Source organism: Lampris incognitus, chromosome 5 (assembly GCF_029633865.1).
Source record: "Lampris incognitus isolate fLamInc1 chromosome 5, fLamInc1.hap2, whole genome shotgun sequence".
Taxonomy (NCBI): Eukaryota; Metazoa; Chordata; class Actinopteri; order Lampriformes; family Lampridae; genus Lampris; species Lampris incognitus.
Genome location: NC_079215.1, coordinates 66,705,581 through 66,723,152, shown reverse-complemented (window position 1 = coordinate 66,723,152; position 17,572 = coordinate 66,705,581).

Sequence of the window (17,572 nt, the reverse complement as noted above, 5' to 3'; positions counted from 1 at the left end):
GTACAGGGTGTAGTATGTATGTATGGTAGTATATGGTGTAGTATGTATGTATGGTAGTACATGGTGTAGTATGTATGTATGGTAGTATATGGTGTAGTATTTTGGTGTATATTTTGCATCTGAGGCCACTCAGATGCAAAATAAAAAAAACATTACGTAACGCCAAACTGAAAAGTGACAGGAAGTGCCGTGAATGTTTGGGTCATTGGGTCGTCCTCAGAACCCTTATTGATTATTGATTATTTACTAATGTTGATTGATTGTATTGATTATTTACAAAATCCAAATACATGAGCGTTAAGAAAAGCATTACTGAGAATACACTTCAAGCCTGCAGCTTTAGTAAACCACCTGCTGGGGGCGTCCAAGTAGCATGGTGGTTTATTCTGTTGCCTACCAACACAGGGATCGCCGGTTCGAATCCCCGTGTTACCTCCGGCTTGGTCGGGTGTCCCTACAGACACAATTGGCCGTGTCTGCGGGTGGGAAGCCGGATGTGGGTAAATGTCCTGGTTGCTGCACTAGCGCCTCCTCTGGTGGGTCGGGGGCACCTGTTCAGGGGGAGAGGGGGAACTGGGAGGAATAGCGTGATCCTCCCACGCATTACGTCCCCCTGGTGAAACTCCTCACTGTCCGGTGAAAAGAAGCCGCTGGTGACTCCACATATGTGGGAGGAGGCATGTGGTAGTCTGCAGCCCTCCCCGGGTCAGCAGAGGGGGTGGAGCAGAGACCGGGGCGGCTCGGGAGAGTGGGGTAGTTGGACAGGTACAATTGGGGAGAAAAAAAGGGGGACACAGAATCAGAGTATTTTGCCTGTATTTTTCAGGCTGCGGTGCTTGAAGGGAGGCTTTCAGCGTTGGAAGCCAAAGTAGAAACACTCCTTTCTGGACTGGATCGGCTCAAGGCCCTGGAAGAGAGACTGGAGTACCTGGAGAACCCTGAGAGGAGGATAGACCACAAAGAGGTATGAGAGAATGTTGTGTAACTTTAACGCTGTTGTTTTGTATCCTTCTACAGTGTGAAACATGGACGTATTAAAACAGCTGGACTCTGCTGCGGGTCTCTGTACTGCTGCTCTCCATGGTTCTGGTTCTGGTTCTGTTCTGTCTGATGTTTTGAAGTTTTGTCTGTCTTGGGAGAGCGATCCCTCCTCCTTTGCTCTCCCTGAGGGTTCTTCCCCCCTTTTTCACACCTATTTTCCCCAATTGTATCCGGCCAATTACCCCCCTCTTCCGAGCCGTCCCGGTCGCTGCTCCACCCCCTCTGCTGATCCAGGGAGGGCTGCAGACTACCACATGCCTCCTCCCATACATGTGGAGTCACCAGCCGCCTCTTTTCACCTGACAGTGAGGAGTTTCACCAGGGAGACGTAGCGCGTGGGAGGATCACACTATTCCCCCAGTCCCCCCCTCCACCCCACCCACCTGAACAGGTGCCCCGACCAACCAGAGGAGGCACTAGTGCAGTGACCAGGACACATACCCACATCTGGCTTCCCACCTGCACACATGGCCAATTGTGTCTGTAGGGACGCCCAACCAAGCCGGAAGTAACACAGGGATTCGAACCGGCGATCCCCGTGTTGGTAGGCAATGGAATAGACCGCCACGCTACCCAGATGCCAGATATACTGATGTTTAAATCCTGACCATATTGTTCTGGCCTGTTTAAATCTTCTTGAATCTCCTCTGTTTTATTCCAGACGGAACAACAGATGATCTCGGTGTCCAGAGAGACCTGGGACAACCTGCTGAGCCGAGTCCTGATACTGGAAACTAAACTGGAGCTGTCCGGTCCACAGGTAAATAGAGGCTGCAGCCGCGCTTCACCCGAGTCACAGTTAGCTTGTCTGAGTCGTATTCCAGCTAACTGACAACTCAGAAAAGTAAGCTCATCAGAAACACTTAGAAACGTTCATCTAAAGACTGATTTGTTCGGGGCATCCGGGTGGTGTGGCGGTCTGTGGTGTAGCGGTCTGTGGTGTAGCGGTCTATTCCGTTGCCTACCAACACAGGGATCTCCGGTTCAAATCCCCGTGTTGCCTCCGGCTTGGTCGGGCGTCCATACAGACACAATCGGCCGTGTCTGCGGGTGGGAAGCCGGATGTGGGTATGTGTCCTGGTCGCTGCACTGGCGCCTCCTCTGGTCGGTCGGGGTGCCTGTTCAGGGGGGAGGGGGAACTGGGGGGATAGCGTGATCCTCCCATTCGCTACGTCCCCCAGGTGAAACTCCTCACTGTCAGGTGAAAAGAAGCGGCTGGCGCCTCCACATGTGTGAGCAGGTTAACGGTGATGGAGGACGTCTTGGGGCGACGTTACACATGAAGCTGTTTCATGCAGCTCGGTTGCATTCATGAGGTGCATCATGTTCGGGCGACTAAACCGTTGAGCTACGCGTGTCAGATGCAACCGAAACCATGTGCAACAGCCAATGAGATTAGTCAGGACGATGTGAATAGAACATCTGTTGAATACTTGTTACATTTATTTTACTTCCTCACGTGTATTGAAGAGTTAGTTACATTTTAACCAGCCTACATCTTGTAGCCAAGAAGAGTGGATACAAATGTCACACGGCAGTAAGTAAGACAGAAGCACCGTGTGCCCTCACGTTAGTTGACCTGGTAGACGAGACTGACCGAAAAAAGATCTGTGTCGTACCCATCACATCCACCCATCCATCCATCCTTCTATCCATCTATAGTCAAGTCAAGTCAAGTTTATTTGTATAGCCGATTATCATGAATTACATGTGCTCAGGGGGCTTTACAGCGACACAACATCCTGTCCTTAGACCCTCTCCTCAGATAAGGAACAGCTCCCTAAAAAACCTTCAACAGGGAGAAACACTAGGAAGAAACCTCAGGGAGAGCAACAGAGGAGGATCTCTCTCCCAAGACGCACAACATGCCGTGATGTTATGTTTACACAATTTACACAATACAGCATTGAAAGAGGATAACACAATTACAATGGAACTTCAGAAACTACATCCAAGGGTGTAGGGTAGCACTCACCAGTTTGAAAAAGGACAGGGACAGTGGCTCATTTTCACCAATTTATTTTGGCCAGCAAAACATGCTAACGTTCCGGCCTACTGCTACAGGCCTTCATCAGAGCAACAACCATTATAATGAAATATATGAAGAATGTGATGAGGAGGATGCTGAGCAGATGCTACCGGAACAGCCTAGGACCCACAAACATACATACAAGTATGTGGTATGTTTGTCAATCTATCTAGCTATCATATCTATCTCATTCTATCTGTCATCTACCTATCAATATATCTCTCATTCTATCTCCTATCTCTCTCTCTATCTCATTCTATCTATTCATCTATCATCTACCTATCATCTACCTATCAATATATCTCTCATTCTATCTCATATCTCTCTCTATCTCATTCTGTCTATTCATCTATCATCTATCTATCATCTACCTATCAATATATCTCTCATTCTATCTCCTATCTCTCTCTCTATCTCATTCTATCTATTCATCTATCATCTACCTATCATCTACCTATCAATATATCTCTCATTCTATCTCCTATCTCTCTCTCTATCTCATTCTATCTATTCATCTATCATCTACCTATCATCTACCTATCAATATATCTCTCATTCTATCTCATATCTCTCTCTCTATCTCATTCTATCTATTCATCTATCATCTACCTATCATCTACCTATCAATATATCTCTCATTCTATCTCATATCTCTCTCTCTATCTCATTCTATCTATTCATCTATCATCTACCTATCATCTACCTATCAATATATCTCTCATTCTATCTCATATCTCTCTCTATCTCATTCTGTCTATTCATCTATCATCTATCTATCATCTACCTATCAATATATCTCTCATTCTATCTCCTATCTCTCTCTCTATCTAATTCTATCTATTCATCTATCATCTACCTATCATCTACCTATAAATATATCTCTCATTCTATCTCATATCTCTCTCTCTATCTCATTCTGTCTATTCATCTATCATCTATCTATCATCTACCTATCAATATATCTCTCATTCTATCTCGTATCTCTCTCTATCTCATTCTGTCTATTCATCTATCATCTACCTATCATCTACCTATCAATATATCTCTCATTCTATCTCGTATCTCTCTCTATCTCATTCTATCTATTCATCTATCATCTACCTATCATCTACCTATCAATATATCTCTCATTCTATCTCCTATCTCTCTATCTCATTCTATCTATTCATCTATCATCTACCTATCATCTACCTATCAATATATCTCTCATTCTATCTCGTATCTCTCTCTCTATCTCATTCTATCTATTCATCTATCATCTACCTATCATCTACCTATCAATATATCTCTCATTCTATCTCGTATCTCTCTCTATCTCATTCTATCTATTCATCTATCATCTACCTATCAATATATCTCTCATTCTATCTTGTATCTCTATCTCATTCTGTCTATTCATCTATCTATTCATCTATCATCTATCTATCATCTACCTATCAATATATCTCTCATTCTATCTCGTATCTCTCTCTATCTCATTCTATCTATTCATCTATCATCTACCTATCATCTACCTATCAATATATCTCTCATTCTATCTCGTATCTCTCTCTATCTCATTCTATCTATTCATCTATCATCTACCTATCAATATATCTCTCATTCTATCTCGTATCTCTCTCTATCTCATTCTATCTATTCATCTATCATCTACCTATCATCTACCTATCAATATATCTCTCATTCTATCTCGTATCTCTCTCTATCTCATTCTATCTATTCATCTATCATCTACCTATCATCTACCTATCAATATATCTCTCATTCTATCTCGTATCTCCCTCTCTATCTCATTCTATCTATTCATCTATCATCTACCTATCAATATATCTCTCATTCTATCTCGTATCTCTCTCTTTCTCATTCTGTCTATCTCTCAAGGTCCACGTTGGTAGACGTCTCTCCATCTCGGTTTTAACGTCGGGTTTTGAAAGTCCGACACAACGGAACGGGTCAGGTTTGCAGAGTGACACGACGTCAAGCGACAGGTGTGCTCTGATTGGTTGCTGCGTGAACCTCGCTGCATCGAGCTGAAATGGTTTCAGCTCGATGCAGCGAGGTTCACGCAGCTTCCCAGCTACTTACGAGGGCTGATACGCAGTGCCGCTGACGAAGCTCAGTGGCATGCGACTACATTGCGTGAAAAAGTTTCCTGTGTAACGTCGGCCTTGCTCACATCCGAATCTGCAGATGGTGTTTCTGTGAAGTCCTACCTCGAGTGAAACCACACCGGCAACCCCAAGTCATAGAACACGAAGGAGAGGCTGTAGCGGGGGGAGGAGGCAGAAAAAGATGTATTTTTCCAATGTACTTATCAGGGAGGATTATAATGTATGCATGTATTCATATGCACTCACCAACATTTCTGGAGGACTCTCCCCCCCCCACCCCCCCTCCCCAGATCTACACAGATGGTACAGCTGAACATGAGACTAAACGTCAGTATATTAGTAAGTGAGTTGGAGGGTTCATGAGATTCTTCCCATCTAAGAAGATAACCGTGACTTCTTCTCCTCCATTCTCTCCTCTCTTTTCTCTTGCCTCGTGTCTTCTTCTGCTAGAGAGCGCCCTCGTGTGTGAGCGAAGGGAAGGGCGTTAGCGTGACGACGGAGTTTCCGCCTTCCTGTCCGTCTTCCTGTCGTCCTCGTTCTTGTTCCACGAGCTCTGGGTCTGATGCCCACCAGGTGAGAAGGAGAGGAGAAACCTCACCACTGCCCCTCCATCACGTCTGTGATATGAATAACTCGCCTCCAAAACGTACGACTTCGTACCGGGGCCACGAAGGATAACTGCATCCTGCACCAGTGGGTGGTGTTCCCCGGTGTGACCGTGGTATTTGTTGGTTCCTCAAACAAAGTGAGACACAGTGTTCTGGATGTGAAGCACGCCTGTTGTACCGTCCAGACAAGTGAGCGCTTGTTGAATTGTGCGTTGAGTAGATTTAGGCCAAGGCCTGTTCAGAAAGCACTTCCTGTGTTCTCCTCTGGTTGTGCGTGGGGGAAAGTCGCACGTTGAGTGCTCTCAGAACTAATGCAGGAGCTGTGAGCGCTCCTCCTCTTTCCAAAGGTAAAAATACTTTTAACCAATTCTAAGATTTAAAATTCAACATTCTTATACTAATTTTTGTACCCTTATACAGGAAGACTCATAAGAATTTTTGATTCAAGCCTTGGTTTTTCAGTCAGAAGGGGGCTGCCGACATCTTGCCATGAGAGGAGAAGGGACATCTCAGCAGTCTGTTGTTACTCGTAGCTACTTGGTGATTGTAGCTGCAGTGACGTTCAGCATTTCTAAACTTGGATCGTTTTTATTTTCTCTGTCACTGATGGAGACATGCCATCCTCTCCAGATGGTCATAGTTCCCCTGGACATTATTGAAACATAATTTGTACGCTGGGGTTGCATCCTAACACAGCAGTCCAGATGCTCATTCTGTACTTTGTATAGCTCCTCATCTAGATGAGAGCATCTGCCTCTTCCAAGCATTCTGATTCAATTATATATATATATATATATATATATATATATACACACATATATATATATAGAGAGAGAGAGAGAGAGAGAAAGAAGCGGCACAGTGGTGCAGTGGTTAGTGCAGTCACCTCACAGCAAGGAGGTCCTGGGTTCGAGCCCTGGGGTAGTCCAACCTTGGGGGTTGTCCAGCATCATCCTCTTCTCCCCGTGTCTGTGTGGGTTTCCGCCAGGGCTCCGGTTTCCTCCCACAGTCCAAAGACATGTAGGTCAGGTGAATCGGTCGTACTAAATTGTCACTTGGTGTGAATGTGTGTGTGTGTGTGTGTGTGTTGGCCCTGTGACGGCCTGGCGGCCTGTCCAGGATGTCTCCCTGCCTGCCGCCCAATGACGGCTAGGATAGGCTCCAGCATCCCTGTTACCCCAGTTGGGATAAGCGGCTTGGATAATGGATGTATATGTATTTGTCAAGTAAGATTCATTGTTGAGCTTGTTGTTGTAAGACACACTGAGTCTCAGGTGGGAGGACCTGTGAAGCATGCGGTGATGTGGTGATGAGGAGCTATGATGGTGATGAGGAGCTATGATGGTGATGTGGTGATGTGATGGGGATGTGGTGATGTGCAGCCCCTACGAGGTGCTACGGTGTTCTCATGCCCCTGCTGACAGGAGCAGACAGTAACAATAATAGTAATGTATAATAACAGTAATAATAATAGTATAACAGTAATGTATAATAACAGTAATAATAATAGTATAACAGTAATGTATAATACTAGTGATAATAATAGTATAACAGTAATGTATAATTACAGTAATAATAATAGTATAACAGTAATGTATAATACTAGTGATAATAATAGTATAACAGTAATGTATAATAATAGTAATAATAATAGTATAACAGTAATGTATAATACTAGTGATAATAATAGCATAATAATAATGTATAATATTAGTGATAATAACAGTAATGTGGACAGTTGCGACAGAACATTCACTTGTGTGTCTTGCTTTTTCTTTCGAGGACGAGTTAAACAACAGGCTGGACAAGATCGCCAACATGTAAGTTCCTCTCGTAGACTTTTAAAATCAACCACCTTCATTTTCAACAGCTTCTGCCCTTTTTCAGCATAGACATGAGTATTAAAAAAGCGCTATAAAATTTAATTTATTATTATTATTAAACATTTGAATAGGACTTGGAATAAACAGAATATCCTTGGATTATTTTTGTACTTGTCACAAAGTCCCAACTTATAATGTGTGTGTGTGTTTTACAGGATGAAGGCAACGTCCATTCTGGTGAAAACTGCTGAATGCTCCCAATAGTTCAGTGTATCAATGTCACTGAATATCATGTACTTATGTTCTTGTGAATATCACTGACGGTAACTTATGTTTGCCACACATCACACGTGTACCACAAACACTTTCTTTTCAAGTCATGAAGGTTTCTGTGCTGCATTAGAACAGGAAGAAATGGCAGGTTATGAGGGTTTCTGTGCTGCATTAGAACAGGAAGAAATGGCAGGTTATGAGGGTTTCTGTGCTGCATTAGAACAGGAAGAAATGGCAGTGTTATGAGGGTTTCTGTGCTGCATTAGAACAGGAAGAAATGGCAGGTTATGGGGGTTTCTGTGCTGCATTATAACAGGAAGAAATGGCAGGTTATGAAGGTTTCTGTGCTGCATTAGAACAGGAAGAAATGGCAGGTTATGAGAGTTTCTGTGCTGCATTAGAACAGGAAGAAATGGCACGTTATGAGGGTTTCTGTGCTGCATTAGAACAGGAAGAAATGGCAGGTTATGAAGGTTTCTGTGCTGCATTAGAACAGGAAGAAATGGCACGTTATGAGGGTTTCTGTGCTGCATTAGAACAGGAAGAAATGGCACGTTATGAGGGTTTCTGTGCTGCATTAGAACAGGAAGAAATGGCAGTGTTATGAGGGTTTCTGTGCTGCATTAGAACAGGAAGAAATGGCAGGTTATGAAGGTTTCTGTGCTGCATTAGAACAGGAAGAAATGGCAGGTTATGAGGGTTTCTGTGCTGCATTAGAACAGGAAGAAATGGCAGTGTTATGAGGGTTTCTGTGCTGCATTAGAACAGGAAGAAATGGCACGTTATGAGGGTTTCTGTGCTGCATTAGAACAGGAAGAAATGGCACGTTACGAGGGTTTCTGTGCTGCATTATAACAGGAAGAAATGGCAGGTTATGAGGGTTTTTGTGCTGCATTATAACAGGAAGAAATGGCAGGTTATGAGGGTTTTTGTGCTGCATTATAACAGGAAGAAATGGCAGGTTATGAGGGTTTCTGTGCTGCATTAGAACAGGAAGAAATGGCAGTGTTATGAGGGTTTCTGTGCTGCATTATAACAGGAAGAAATGGCACGTTATGAGGGTTTCTGTGCTGCATTAGAACAGGAAGAAATGGCACGTTACGAGGGTTTCTGTGCTGCATTATAACAGGAAGAAATGGCAGGTTATGAGGGTTTTTGTGCTGCATTATAACAGGAAGTAATGGCAGGTTATGAAGGTTTCTGTGCTGCATTAGAACAGGATAAAATGGCAGGTTATGAAGGTTTCTGTGCTGCATTAAAACAGGGAGAAATGGCACGTTATGAAGGTTTCTGTGCTGCATTAGAACAGGAAGAAATGGCAGGTTATGAGGGTTTTTGTGCTGCATTATAACAGGAAGTAATGGCAGGTTATGAAGGTTTCTGTGCTGCATTAGAACAGGAAGAAATTACACGTTATGAAGGTTTCTGTGCTGCATTAGAACAGGAAGAAATGGCAGGTTATGGGGGTTTCTGTGCTGCATTAGAACAGGAAGAAATGGCACGTTATGAAGGTTTCTGTGCTGCATTAGAACAGGGAGAAATGGCAGGTTATGCAGGTTTCTGTGCTGCATTAGAACAGGAAGAAATGGCACTTTATGAGGGTTTCTGTGCTGCATTATAACAGGAAGAAATGGCAGGTTATGAGGGTTTCTGTGCTGTATTATAACAGGAAGAAATGGCAGGTTATGAGGGTTTCTGTGCTGCATTAGAACAGGAAGAAATGGCACGTTACGAGGGTTTCTGTGCTGCATTATAACAGGAAGAAATGGCAGGTTATGAAGGTTTCTGTGCTGCATTATAACAGGAAGAAATGGCAGGTTATGAAGGTTTCTGTGCTGCATTAGAACAGGAAGAAATGGCACATTATGAGGGTTTCTGTGCTGCATTAGAACAGGAAGAATTGGCAGGTTATGAAGGTTTCTGTGCTGCATTAGAACAGGAAGAAATGGCAGGTTATGCAGGTTTCTGTGCTGCATTAGAACAGGAAGAAATGGCACTTTATGAGGGTTTCTGTGCTGCATTAGAACAGGAAGAAATGGCAGGTTATGAGGGTTTCTGTGCTGTATTATAACAGGAAGAAATGGCAGGGTATGAGGGTTTCTGTGCTGCATTAGAACAGGAAGAAATGGCACGTTACGAGGGTTTCTGTGCTGCATTAGAACAGGAAGAAATGGCACGTTATGAAGGTTTCTGTGCTGCATTAGAACAGGAAGAAATGGCAGGTTATGAGGGTTTCTGTGCTGCATTAGAACAGGAAGAAATGGCAGGTTATGAAGGTTTCTGTGCTGCATTAAAACAGGGAGAAATGGCACGTTATGAAGGTTTCTGTGCTGCATTAGAACAGGAAGAAATGGCAGGTTATGAGGGTTTTTGTGCGGCATTATAACAGGAAGTAATGGCAGGTTATGAAGGTTTCTGTGCTGCATTAGAACAGGAAGAAATTACACGTTATGAAGGTTTCTGTGCTGCATTAGAACAGGAAGAAATGGCAGGTTATGGGGGTTTCTGTGCTGCATTAGAACAGGAAGAAATGGCACGTTATGAAGGTTTCTGTGCTGCATTAGAACAGGAAGAAATGGCAGGTTATGCAGGTTTCTGTGCTGCATTAGAACAGGAAGAAATGGCACTTTATGAGGGTTTCTGTGCTGCATTATAACAGGAAGAAATGGCAGGTTATGAGGGTTTCTGTGCTGTATTATAACAGGAAGAAATGGCAGGTTATGAGGGTTTCTGTGCTGCATTAGAACAGGAAGAAATGGCACGTTACGAGGGTTTCTGTGCTGCATTATAACAGGAAGAAATGGCACGTTATGAAGGTTTCTGTGCTGCATTAGAACAGGAAGAAATGGCAGGTTATGAGGGTTTCTGTGCTGCATTAGAACAGGAAGAAATGGCAGGTTATGAAGGTTTCTGTGCTGCATTAGAACAGGGAGAAATGGCACGTTATGAAGGTTTCTGTGCTTCATTAGAACAGGAAGAAATGGCAGGTTATGAGGGTTTATGTGCTGCATTATAACAGGAAGTAATGGCAGGTTATGAAGGTTTCTGTGCTGCATTAGAACAGGAAGAAATGGCAGGTTATGAAGGTTTCTGTGCTGCATTAGATCAGGAAGAAATGGCAGGTTATGGGGGTTTCTGTGCTGCATTAGAACAGGAAGAAATGGCACGTTATGAGGGTTTCTGTGCTGCATTAGAACAGGAAGAAATGGCAGGTTATGAGGGTTTCTGTGCTGCATTATAACAGGAAGAAATGGCAGTGTTATGAGGGTTTCTGTGCTGCATTATAACAGGAAGAAATGGTAGTGTTACGAGGGTTTCTGTGCTGCATTATAACAGGAAGAAATGGCAGGTTATGAGGGTTTCTGTGCTGCATTAGAACAGGAAGAAATTACACGTTATGAGGGTTTCTGTGCTGCATTAGAACAGGAAGAAATGGCAGGTTATGGGGGTTTCTGTGCTGCATTAGAACAGGAAGAAATGGGAGGTTATGAGGGTTTCTGTGCTGCATTATAACAGGAAGAAATGGCAGGTTATGGGGGTTTCTGTGCTGCATTATAACAGGAAGAAATGGCAGTGTTATGAAGGTTTCTGTGCTGCATTATAAGAGGAAAAAATGGCAGGTTATGAGGGTTTCTGTGCTGTATTATAACAGGAAGAAATGGCAGTGTTACGAGGGTTTCTGTGCTGCATTATAACAGGAAGAAATGGTACGTTATGAAGGTTTCTGTGCTGCATTAGAACAGGAAGAAATGGCAGGTTATGAGGGTTTCTGTGCTGCATTAGAACAGGAAGAAATAGCAGGTTATGAAGGTTTCTGTGCTGCATTAGAACAGGAAGAAATGGCTGGTTATGAGGGTTTCTGTGCTGCATTAGAACAGGAAGAAATGGCAGGTTATGAAGGTTTCTGTGCTGCATTAGAACAGGAAGAAATGGCAGGGTATGAGGGTTTCTGTGTTGCATTAGAACAGGAAGAAATGGCAGGTTATGAAGGTTTCTGTGCTGCATTAGAACAGGAAGAAATGGCAGGTTATGAAGGTTTCTGTGCTGTATTAGAACAGAAAGAAATGGCAGGTTATGAGGGTTTCTGTGCTGCATTAGAACAGGAAGAAATAGCAGGTTATGAAGGTTTCTGTGCTGCATTAGAACAGGAAGAAATGGCAGGTTATGAGGGTTTCTGTGCTGCATTAGAACAGGAAGAAATGGCAGGTTATGAAGGTTTCTGTGCTGCATTAGAACAGGAACAAATGGCAGGTTATGAGGGTTTCTGTGTTGCATTAGAACAGGAAGAAATGGCATGTTGGGATTGGGAACATTTAGAAGTCTGTCTGTTAACTTGCCACCAAGAAACTTTCTGGGCTACCTGGAAGAGTCCAGTTCTACCGTCTCTTGGTTCGCTTGCTTAGTCCTGTACTCATAAGTTTAAAATAAATTATATTTTGCAGTCTGAAAAATCAAAATGGTCATAACGTTGAATTGAAATGAGATTTTATGTTATTCCCTTAAAGTCCGAACAAGAACCGAGTGGGAAAACCAACTTTATGAAGCGATTTTCAAGTTGAAATAATTTCCATAAAAATCACAAAACTGATCACTTGTAATTCTTTTAAGACCGAGATTTTGTGCATTGAGAACTTTCATCTCAAGACCTTCTTTCTCCAGTTTTTAAAGGTTATTCCTCTTTATAAATATTAATCAGGCACTGTTTGATTGGAATAATTTCACAATTTTATGTATGAATCATATTGCAGTTTCAAATAAAGATTTGAAAATCTGAATATATATATTTGGAGGGTTTTTGTAACAAAGATCCACATTGGTTCTAATTTGTTCTGATATTGAATCTCAGCAGCGTTTTCTCCATAAATGCATTTACACCGAGAGGGACACAGATGGACTATGGTCGCTGCTTCACGGGGCTTTAAAAGATCATTCTGTTTTTTTTACAACCTGGATCTGATTTTCATAGTTTCTTCCATCATTCATGGTATCAGTGATGATGCCATTTTACTCACCGTCTTCATTCAGTAGATCTTGGACATGGACCACCGCTGGACTCAGCTTTACAGCGGTGTCTCATGGGACAACTGAACAGTGTCAGACATGTTTCAACAAGTCCAATTTAACCCAACTATCTAAACCATATACGGAGTTTAGACAGTGGTGCATAGGGGATGAGTCTTTGCCTCAAGTGAAGGAGTTCAAGTATCTCGGGGTCTTGTTCACGAGTGAGGGGAGGATGGAGCGGGAGATTGACAGGCGGATTGGTGCAGCATCAGCAGTAATGTGGACGTTGTACCGGACCGTTGTGGTGAAGAGGGAGCTGAGCCGGAAGGCAAAGCTCTCAGTTTACCAGTCAATCTTCGTTCCAACCCTCACCTATGGTCATGAGCTTTGGGTGGTGACCGGAAGGGTGAGATCGTGGATACAAGTGGCTAAAATGAGTTTCCTCTGTAGGGTGTCTGGGCTCAGCCTTAGAGATAGGGTGAGGAGCTCGGACATCCGGAGGGAGCTCGGAGTAGAGTCGCTGCTCCTTCACATCGACAGGAGCCAGTTTAGGTGGTTCGGGCATCTGATTAGGATGCCTCCTGGGCACCTTCCTTTGGAGGTTTACCGGGCAGGGCCAACTGGGAGGAGACCCCGGGGTAGATCCAGAACTCTCTGGAGGGACTACAGGTCCAGTCTGGCCTGGGAACGCCTTGGGATCCCCCAGGAGGAGCTGGAGGACGTTGCTGGGGAGAGGGAGGTCTGGAGTGCCCTACTTAGCTTGCTGCCACCACGACCCGACCCCGGAGAAGCGGCTGAAGATGAGATGAATGAATAACAAGAATACAAACGTTACAGGACATTGTACATATATATCATCAGACCAATCAACTATAAACAACCTTACACCGATGGTCATAACAAAAGTAAATAAAGGAAGTGAATGAAGTGTAGTATTAACAGTAATAATGATGATAATGTTGAACAAATATAAAACTCTTCTGCCAGGGGGTAAATGTACAGTGCACATTAAGTGAAAATGTCATAATGTAATCAAGCATTATATGTTTTGACCGCTTTTCTGCTTGTGCTTCTGGAAATGGTAGAGATATTTCTCAGTTTCTATAATTAAAGCAGGAAAGAATGGTTTATTATTTAAAATTTGTACTTTTATGGATGTGAGATTTTGCACAAAAAAAAAAAGATTTATTAAGTAAAACTTATTGTTACTTTCACTATTCATGTCATGGAACCCAAACCATACATATTCCCATTTAAGGGAAAAAATTATTACAGACTTCAGATATAACAAAAGCATTTAGTTCCTTCCAAAGTTTTCTGGAAAAGGTGCAGTCCCAAAATAAATATATGATTGACTCAAATTGAGTTTTGCACAAAGAACAACAGGGGTTCATTGTTTTTACAAATCTTCTCAGGTACTGACTCGTTGGGTAAAACCTGTGTAATAACTTAAAGGAAACCTCTTTTATTTTGTTATTTATCAAACGTGTGTGTGGCAGCATCCAAACCTTTTTCCAACAGATATTAGTAATACATTTACTCCAGTGATAAATTACATACGGTACAGAGACTACATCCTGTTGGAACAAAGCACGAGTAGCTCTGTTATTATTTTTATGAGATGCAGCAAAACAGATTTTGCCAACTGGAGTGTCAGCTGCGTTCACCAATGGAGAGTCATCTAAATCCACAGAGGAAGAGTGTTTAAAGGGCATCTAAATCCACAGAGGAAGTTTTAAAGAGCGTCTAAATCCACAGAGGAAGATTTTTAAAGAGCATCTAAAGCCACAGAGGGAGAGCTTTTAAAGAGCATCTAAATCCACAGAGGAAGAGTTTTAAAGATAATCTAAATCCACAGAGGAAGTTTTAAAGAGCATCTAAAGCCACAGAGGGAGAGCTTTTAAAGAGCATCTAAATCCACAGACGAAGAGTTTTAAAGAGCATCTTAATGCACAGAGGAAGAGTTTTAAAGATAATCTAAATCCACAGAGGAAGTTTTAAAGAGCGTCTAAATCCACAGAGGAAGATTTTTAAAGAGCATCTAAAGCCACAGAGGGAGAGCTTTTAAAGAGCATCTAAATCCACAGAGGAAGAGTTTTAAAGAGCATCTAAAGCCACAGAGGAAGAGTTTTCAAGAGCATCTAAAGCCACAGAGGAAGAGTGTTTAAAGAGCATCTAAATCCACAGACGAAGAGTTTTAAAGAGCGTCTAAATCCACAGACGAAGGGTTTTAAAGAGCATCTAAAGCCACAGAGGAAGAGTTTTAAAGATCATCTAAATCCACAGAGGAAGAGTTTTAAAGAGCGTCTAAATCCACAGAGGAAGATTTTTAAAGAGCATCTAAAGCCACAGAGGAAGTTTTAAAGAGCGTCTAAATCCACAGAGGAAGATTTTTAAAGAGCATCTAAAGCCACAGAGGGAGAGCTTTTAAAGAGCATCTAAATCCACAGACGAAGAGTTTTAAAGAGCATCTTAATGCACAGAGGAAGAGTTTTAAAGATAATCTAAATCCACAGAGGAAGTTTTAAAGAGCGTCTAAATCCACAGAGGAAGATTTTTAAAGAGCATCTAAAGCCACAGAGGGAGAGCTTTTAAAGAGCATCTAAATCCACAGAGGAAGAGTTTTAAAGAGCATCTAAAGCCACAGAGGAAGAGTTTCAAAGAGCATCTAAAGCCACAGAGGAAGAGTTTTAAAGATCATCTAAATCCACAGAGGAAGTTTTAAAGAGCATCTAAAGCCACAGAGGAAGAGTTTCAAAGAGCATCTAAAGCCACAGAGGAAGGGTTTTAAAGAGCATCTAAAGCCACAGAGGAAGCGTTTTAAAGATCATCTAAATCCACAGAGGAAGTTTTAAAGAGCGTCTAAATCCACAGAGGAAGATTTTTAAAGAGCATCTAAAGCCACAGAGGGAGAGCTTTTAAAGAACATCTAAATCCACAGAGGAAGATTTTTAAAGAGCATCTAAAGCCACAGAGGAAGAGTTTTAAAGAGCATCTAAATCCACAGAGGAAGAGTTTTAAAGATCATCTAAAGCCACAGAGGAAGAGTTTTAAAGAGCATCTAAAGCCACAGAGGAAGGGTTTTAAAGCGCATCTAAAGCCACAGAGGAAGAGTTTTAAAGAGCGTCTAAATCCACAGTGGAAGAGTTTTAAAGAGCATCTAAATCCACAGAGGAAGAGTTTTAAAGAGCATCTGAAGCCGCAGAGGAAGAGTTTTTAAAGAGCATCTGAAGCCACAGAGGAAGAGTTTTAAAGAGCATCTTAATGCACAGAGGAAGAGTTTTAAAGAGCATATAAATCCACAGAGGAAGAGTTTTAAAGAGCATCTAAAGCCACAGAGGAAGAGTTTTAAGAGCATCTGAAGCCACAGAGGAAGAGTTTTAAAGAGCATCTAAAGCCACAGAGGAAGAGTTTTAAGAGCATCTGAAGCCACAGAGGAAGAGTTTTAAAGAGCATCTAAAGCCACAGAGGAAGAGTTTTTAAAGAGCGTCTAAATCCACAGAGGAAGAGTTTTAAGAGCATCTGAATCCACAGAGGAAGAGTTTTAAAGAGCATCTAAAGCCACAGAGGAAGGGTTTTAAAGAGCATCTAAAGCCACAGAGAAAGAATTTTAAAGAGCATCTAAATCCACAGAGGAAGAGTTTTAAAGAGCATCTAAAGCCACAGAGGAAGCGTTTTTAAAGAGCACACAAACTTCAGCAGAAACAGCACCAGAAACGACAACGTGTCCTTTAGGTGAGACGGCGAGGTTAAATGTAAAGTGGAACTCTTCATAATTCAGTAAAAGACCCTCCTCTTTGAAGAGCTGACCCACCAACATTATTCTGTTGTCATACCAGTTCTGCAAAAACAACGGTTTGTTTTTATAAAGTGTATATTTGTTGTTCCAAATGACAAATTTGGGGGGTGAAAAGTTGCGTTTGTAGATTAATGCCCACGAGAGGAGTAGATACTATGCAGCTGGAACGCGCTACATACTCATTTTGACGTCATACGTAGCATGACTAGCTCGTTAGTAGGCGGTTCCGAACACAGCCATGTCTTCTCAAACCAATCAAAACAGTATGAATACAGACCAACACCGGGTTGATACCGACACACATGATGCTCTTCTTCTGGGTTTGTTGTGATGTGACTCGTTATTATACTGACACACATGATGCTCTTCTTCTGGGTTTGTTGTGATGTGACTCGTTATTATACTGACACACATGATGCTCTTCTTCTGGGTTTGTTTTGATGTGACTCGTTATTATACCGACACACATGATGCTCTTCTTCTGGGTTTGTTTTGATGTGACTCGTTATTATACAGACACACATGATGCTCTTCTTCTGGGTTTGTTTTGATGTGACTCGTTATTATACTGACACACATGGTGCTCTTCTTCTGGGTTTGTTTTGATGTGACTCGTTATTATACAGACACACATGATGCTCTTCTTCTGGGTTTGTTTTGATGTGACTCGTTATTATACCGTCACACATGATGCTCTTCTTCTGGGTTTGTTTTGATGTGACTCGTTATTATGCCGACACACATGATGCTCTTCTTCTGGGTTTGTTTTGATGTGACTCATTATTATACTGACACACATGATGCTCTTCTTCTGGGTTTGTTTTGATGTGACTCGTTATTATACAGACACACATGATGCTCTTCTTCTGGGTTTTTTTTATGTG